At 42.8% G+C, this 7,330-nt stretch overlaps 1 pseudogene; it reads left to right on the top strand.

The window, feature by feature from the left end:
* The first annotated feature begins 957 nt into the window (after nt 1-957).
* LOC102260364 lies at nt 958-2,241 on the top strand (annotated as a pseudogene).
* Nucleotides 2,242-7,330: the final 5,089 nt, after the last annotated feature.

Below are 7,330 nucleotides of genomic sequence, written 5' to 3'. Positions count from 1 at the left end.
TAACATCAGGGTAATAGCAACAGTCTCAGATGATTATATTCTGATGTATAAAGAATGCTATAGTAAAGAAGGCTTGAAATTTTCACAAGAGAATACACAAACCTAGTATGTTAATAAGATTTGAAATAGAGCAATGAACATTGTGTTTACCAAAAAGGTATCTATTAGAAATGGTTACAGCAGTGGTTCCCTGTTGTAAATGTTTCCCTCCACCCGCGTGGTTCAAGGTTCAGGATCTGGAAGAGGCACCGCACACAAATGAAAGAGAAAAGACAAGAGATAATTTGGGAATATTGGGGGACCAGGCGGGTAAGTCCAACTCAAGAGGAAAGACTTCCACTGGTGCTCAGGCCGCACCAACCATTTTATAGTCAGAAGTAAACAAGGTAGTGGTTACCATAGTTATACTGTTCTTGTGAGTTTCACTTGTTTTGACCATAGTTACACTTCCTGCACTTCCCTCAGCCCATTAGCTTCCCAGATAAGATCTAGGGAGTGTTATAAGGTCAAACCTAATTATGGTAAGAGGACTGTGCCCTCTAAGCTTGGACTTGTTTGTCAGTCCGAGGCTTAACCCTATATCGGCTCCCCACAGTTCCCAACATGGGGGACATGCCCCACAGAGGGGCAATTTGATTTTTAAGGGGAGCAATTGGAGAATGAGTTATTAACAATGAATTTTTTACATTTCTTATGGTTCTAGGGGCCTCAAATATAGTATATAAATATATATTGTGACATATTTATGTATTAGATCTCTATGGAGCGCTTGGCGCCCGTTTCCTCTCTTACCTCGTGTGGAGAAACTATTTTCCTGCTGCGCGTGGCCAAGGCACCACAAAATCGCCCCTCCTTTAACCGGCGCATACATCCGGGTTCTTTTTCTTGGGCCGCCCTGTGAGCGCGTGGGCCAATGGGAATCACCGCTTAGTACGCTCAGTCTATTAAGTCGCGCAGAGCATCCTGGGACTCGGAGTAAACCTCGACATTTCCCCTCACCACGCGGGAGAAGTGGTGTCTTGCATTCGCTTTGTTTTCCAAACTGTGCTCCTGGCTTCCCTCCTCCCCGGCTCACCTGGCATCTTCCTGGAAGGAAAATCCCGGGGAGCCTGTTAAGCCCGCCTTCGGTCAAAGGATTTTGAGAGACCCAGGGCTGAGGTTACCTTTTTCCTTCTTTCAGCCCTGCCGCGGCACCTCCCTCCATGGCAGTTCCCGAGACCCGACCCAACCATACTATTTATATAAACAACCTCAATGAGAAGATCAAGAAGGATGAGCTGAAGAAGTCCCTGTATGCTATCTTCTCCCAGTTTGGCCAGATCCTGGATATCCTGGTGTCACGGAGCCTGAAGATGAGGGGCCAAGCCTTTGTCATCTTTAAGGAGGTCAGCAGCGCCACCAATGCCCTGCGTTCCATGCAGGGTTTCCCCTTCTACGACAAGCCCATGCGTATCCAGTATGCCAAGACCGACTCGGATATCATTGCCAAGATGAAGGGCACATTCGTGGAGCGTGACCGTAAGCGGGAGAAGAGGAAGCCCAAGAGCCAGGAGACCCCAGCAAAGAAGGTCCCCCTGTCAGCCTCCCACTCAGTCCAGCCCTCACTCTCCACAGGGCATGCCGCCGATGACTCAGGCACCCCGCATCATGCACCACATGCCAGGCCAGCCTCCGTACATGCCGCCCCCTGGCATGATCCCACCTCCAGGCCTCGCACCTGGCCAGATACCACCGGGGGCCATGCCCCCACAGCAGCTTATGCCAGGGCAGATGCCACCTGCTCAGCCTCTTTCAGAAAACCCACCAAATCACATCTTGTTCCTCACCAACCTGCCAGAGGAGACCAATGAGCTCATGCTGTCCATGCTTTTCAATCAGTTCCCTGGCTTCAAGGAGGTTCGACTGGTCCCAGGACGGCACGACATCGCCTTTGTGGAGTTTGACAATGAGGTTCAGGCAGGGGCTGCTCGTGATGCCCTACAGGGCTTTAAGATCACCCAGAACAACGCCATGAAGATCTCCTTTGCCAAGAAGTAGCACCTTTTCCCCATGCTTGCCCTTGCCCCCGTTTGGGGGCCTTCCCTCTTCCCCTTGGCTCGGCCCCCTGAAGGTAAGTCCCCCTCGGGGGCCTTCTTGGAGCCACGTGTGTGAGTGAGTGGTCACACAGCATTGTACCCAGAGTCTGTCCCCAGACATTGCACCTGGCGCTGTTAGGCTGGAATTAAAGTGTTTTTTATGTTTGAAGAAAAAAAAAAGAGTATAGTGCAATAGAATAAGACTCATCTAGTTACATAAAATTCCATGGGACATGATACTAGTGTTAAGTGGTGGATGGCATTAGGACATTTGGGGCCTCTGGAATATGTAGGGCCAGGGTGCCAGATGCCAAGAGAAACCCTCAAACTGACTCCCCAGATATTATCAATGGTGTCACCCTATCGTAGAGGACCCCTTCCCCAACCACTGGTACACCTTTACCCCTGTACTAGAAAAAAAGGAAGTCCATGAAAAAGCAGATTAAACTAGAGAAGAGACTGTTTAGATGAGAATTAAAACAAAGAAAGAGAGGAAGAATACAATGGACTAGGAGGACCCTTTTGATGTAGGACAAGTTTGTCCTTGTTAGCCTTAACAATCCCACTTTATGTCTGTTTTCCAAGTATAATTGCTAATAGCACATCTTCCACTTTCTAAAGTGTCCTGGTGTGAATAAAAAGCATGCAGTGCACCTAAGTGGAAGGTAAATATAGGCTGCAAACTCAGATCACATTTATAAATGCATAGAATACCAATTAAGAAAAGAAGAGGCTCATTGTATTTGAGCCACATATATGTTCAAACCTGGTTCCTACATATTTTTTTTAAAAAGACTAACAAATAAGAGTAACCTAGGCTAGGAAAGGGCTGCAAATTATATCATAAGAGAATCAATTTAAGAACTGGAACAAGAGAACTCTTAAGTCTGACATAATATTGTCTTCATTCTTTTAATAGGCATTTTATGAAATAATGATGATTCAGCTTTATCTTTAACAATGTAATAGGAAGACACAGGATTTTATGGGTAGAATTTGCGGAAAGGTAGATTTCAATGGATTGTAAGCAAGCTCTAGCTAATAGTACTGTTGTTGAAAGGAATGAACTGCTTTCATAGCTAATGAATACCCTGTCCCTTGTTGTGTTCAGAGGCTGGATATCTGCCAGTCATGGATGATACAGAAGGAAATCTTGCTTTCCTGGGAGTCTGAACTCCAGTACACTTAAGACTCTATGTATCCATAGCTTAAGTCTTCAGCAAATGAATAGTACACCTTTTCTTTGAGATTGCTGTATCTCAGTAAAGGCACATGGCCAAATTCCATTTAGAGCTGGGTATAGATTCATAAATAAATAACATTTATTGTTTATAAACATATGAGTAAATAATATTTATTAAGCACCGTCTTTATACCAGAGATCTTCACATGTAGTACTATACTTAATCCTCATAATAATCCCTTGAGAAAGTGACTATTATCCCTTTCAAATGGAAGAACATGAGGTTCAGAAAGCTTTTGATGTGCCCGAAGTTACTTACTTAAAAACTGGTGGAACTGGGATCCTAATAAATACCCCGTGAAACTAATCTATTCAAGCTGATTCCTACTGCCCAGCCATGTGCCCTCCTGGGAGGAGTGCTGAAATGCTCTATTGTTTTACCTCTTTCTGTACTTTCCATAAAATCAGTACAATGTAGCTCTTTCCTGCGAAAATTAAATACCAGATGATACCAGAGGAATGTGCTGTGGAGTGTCTTGCTCTCTCCCTCTGTGTATGTGACCTGTTTTGGTGATACAACTCCCCTCTCTCTCTCTTACAGCTAAAATTAAACCAGTGGAAATTTTTGCCTCAAAGAACATGCCCTCTTAATGAAACACAACTGTGTTTAAAGGTCAATAGATTAACAAGGGAACACACATAGATAGTGTTCCTTATCTGGTGGGCACAGAGATGGTGACAGCATTTTCATTTGGGGAATAAGGGAAATGGGAATTTTTAGGGGTAATATGGACAGAACAGGAATATCAGGTGAGATGAGAGAAAAGTAAGGAGCTGGTTGAAGCAAGGGATGTGTCTGAAAGTCACTTACCGAGTAATAGCAACTCAGGGACCAGCAATGATATATTAAGAAATCATTGGCCCTAGAATCACTGTAAAATAACAAATATCAAGCCACATATGTGTGCAGCATTTTATGCTTTACAGGAACATATTCACTTGCATTACCTCACAGGATTGTCATGGTATCTGTGGAAACTAAGCATAGCTGTCTCCCATTTTACCAAAAAGGGAACTGGGCTCCGGAGGCATGAATGACTCACCGATGTCCATAAATTGAGACTGTCTAGTGATATTGCTTTTCCACTACATTTCTTTTATTCCACAAATACAGTATTTGCTCCTTTGAAGATCATTTTGTCTGCTTGGTATAAAGTTGCGTGTAAAAATAGATTTTTGACTCTTTATAGAAATTCTGAGTCAAAAATTATTAATAAGAAAGGGTGCCACCTCTATGTTTAATACCATATGTATTTGCTTTTCAGTTGATATTGCTTTTATCTGTGTATGATTACTCTGAATGAATACTTCCATTTGTTGGTTCCAGATTTAAATCTTATGGGCTCTATGATGGGAAAAAAAAATTGAAAGGAGCTGAAGGATTATCTTCTGGTCGGATTTCTTGACCCACCCACTCCAAGGTGATCCATTTCTAGGCTACCAAACCAATATTTACTGGTTTTGATTTCTGCTATAGAACCAGGCCATCTGTAGTATTCCACGCCAGAGATCACTGAAAGTCACGGTTTCCTTCTCAAGATCAGCTTTAGGGAGCAAAAAGGTAGTTGGGCTACTTTTATAGCCAACATATAATTTGTCTGCCAGAAATGCAATTCAGAGTTGAGCCATATGATTTCCAGCTATATTTTTTCCCCAAAATTTCTTTTAAGTCCCTAAAACATCTTATAAATACCAACATAAACAACAATATAAACAGGATAAAGGTAACAGTAATTTCTACCTATTCCTTTGCAAAGGAAAAGACAATGTTCATTGGCCTGCACATTGATAGGCATGGCATCAAGGACTTTGAGAGAGTTCAGTGTCCATTTAAAATGAAATGAATGAAGTCCCATTAGAAGGGTGTTATGGGGTGGGGTTTTTTTTTGTATATTGTGATTTTTCTGAGTTTATTCTGCCACAGGCAGCACCTCCTCATGAGCTTCATGTGGCATCATCTGAGAATCAGCATGGCTTAACAAGTCCACTTACATTGTTAGTACTAGCGCATTAATAGTATTAATTTACTTTACAAGAGCTTTTAGGGGACACTGGGGATAGGATGAAAGATGTAGCTTTATCTTGTCACAATTCTGTAATGGCCTTTCCACATGCATGAAGGTATGACAAGCAAACCACTCATTCTTATATTGTACTGATTCAGAGATTATGGAGGAAACTGCAAATTGCTCACCAAAATATACTGTACTTCTACACTCTATTTCGCAGCCTCCCTTGCAGTTAGAAATGAGCCTAAGATATATTTCTCACAAATGGATTCTTAGGGGGAAAGATGTCTACAATTTCTAGTTCTGAATTTTAAAACACGGGGTATGATTCTTTCTCCTATCTGCTGGCTGGAACTCAGGACACGGCTGAATCTTGGATTTGGCCATGCAGCCATGGAAAATGCCCAGACTGGTCACATCTTACCTGAAAGCAAAATAGACTTTTACCATTTTTAAACCACTGATTTTTGGGCCATTCTGGTATGGTAGTCTTTCTCTACTCTAATTGAAAGAGAAGCTGACTGAAATGAAAGCTCATCAGCTATCTGTTAACATCTTCAGAAAGAAAAATATACCAGGTTACATAAATGTACCAGGTTACATAAACGTACCAGGTTACATAGGCACAGCAGTAATACCTCTTTACTGTCAGAGTTCATTCTTAATGCTAGTATATGAAGAATCATCCCAATTCTTTGCAGAATTTGTGTTTGCTGTCCACAAGAACTATGTCCATTGAAACACAGATATGGTTTGCAGTATTCTCCATTTCTGTCTAGTGTCCAACCATCCTTACAGCACATGCTGTATTTTGCCAGATGCTAGAAACAGCCCAGTGACTCATTCTTCAATGGAGACATTAACTAAATTGAAGGTGATGGCATAGAACATTCTTAATGGGGTTTCCTTAAAATGAGGATATGCCATGTATTTTTTTATTTGTATTTTTTTATAGAAGCAGAGGAATGTCCTTGAGTTAGAAAAGTGCTAAGGTAATGTGACCTGAAAAATCATTTTTTATAATCTAAACTAGAGGCCCAGTGCATGAATGTATGCATGGATGGGGTCTGGCCGGCCTGCCCCAATGGGGGCGGATTGGGGCCAGACCAGTGGGGAGGAGGGGCTGCAGGAGGTCGGCTGGCCCCACCCCGATGCGGGGGGCCAATTGGGGACAGGGCCAGCAGGGGGTAGGGGCTCGGGTGGTTGGAGGGGACTGATTAGGGCCCCAATCGGTCCAGTTGGCTGCCGCAGTGCGCGTCATAGCGACCGGTCATTCTGGCCGTTGCGGTCGCTTGGCTTTTATATATATAGATTACACCAGAAAACATAATTCAACAAACAGTTTTTAGCCACCTACTACATGTTGGGCACTATGCTAGGGATACATGGATGAAAAAACCCACAAACTTTATCTTAAAGAGTTTATATATATTATAATTTATCCATAGTAGAGCCATAGTGATGTCAACCACTGTTTCTCAACTCTGACATCAACATCTGTTCTACATTTTTGCTTTCCATAAGTGCTGTTACTTTTTAGCATCTATAATAATAAAAGCATAACATGCAAATCGACCGAACAGCCCAACAGCAGAACGACCATCCGGATGACCTTCCAGACGAAGCCGGGGCTGCGAGGGCCAAGGCAGCTGGGGCTGTGAGGGCCGAGCCCCTTGCATGAATTTCATTCATCGGGCCTCTAGTATTATATAGTTAAGTATCATATTTATCATCTTGTCTCCCTCTCCCCACCAACTACCACTACTATAATGTAAGCCCAAGAAGGGCAGAACTCTTTGTTTTGTTCACTGAGATATCTCAAGAATTAAAACAGTGCGTGGCACAGAGTATATACTCCATGGATTTCATGAAATCAATGTCACCCAAAGAGGTCACAGATACAAACCACTAGTGTCACAGGCTATAGATGTAAAATTTATTGGGGTGGGGAGGAATTACCAGCGGAGAAGTACTAGAGTGCAAGCAATCATCTGAACCCTATG

The sequence above is a fragment of the Myotis brandtii genome, unplaced genomic scaffold (genome assembly GCF_000412655.1).
Source record: "Myotis brandtii unplaced genomic scaffold, ASM41265v1 scaffold123, whole genome shotgun sequence".
Taxonomy (NCBI): domain Eukaryota; kingdom Metazoa; phylum Chordata; class Mammalia; order Chiroptera; family Vespertilionidae; genus Myotis; species Myotis brandtii.
This window is presented reverse-complemented; position numbering and strand designations above follow the sequence as displayed.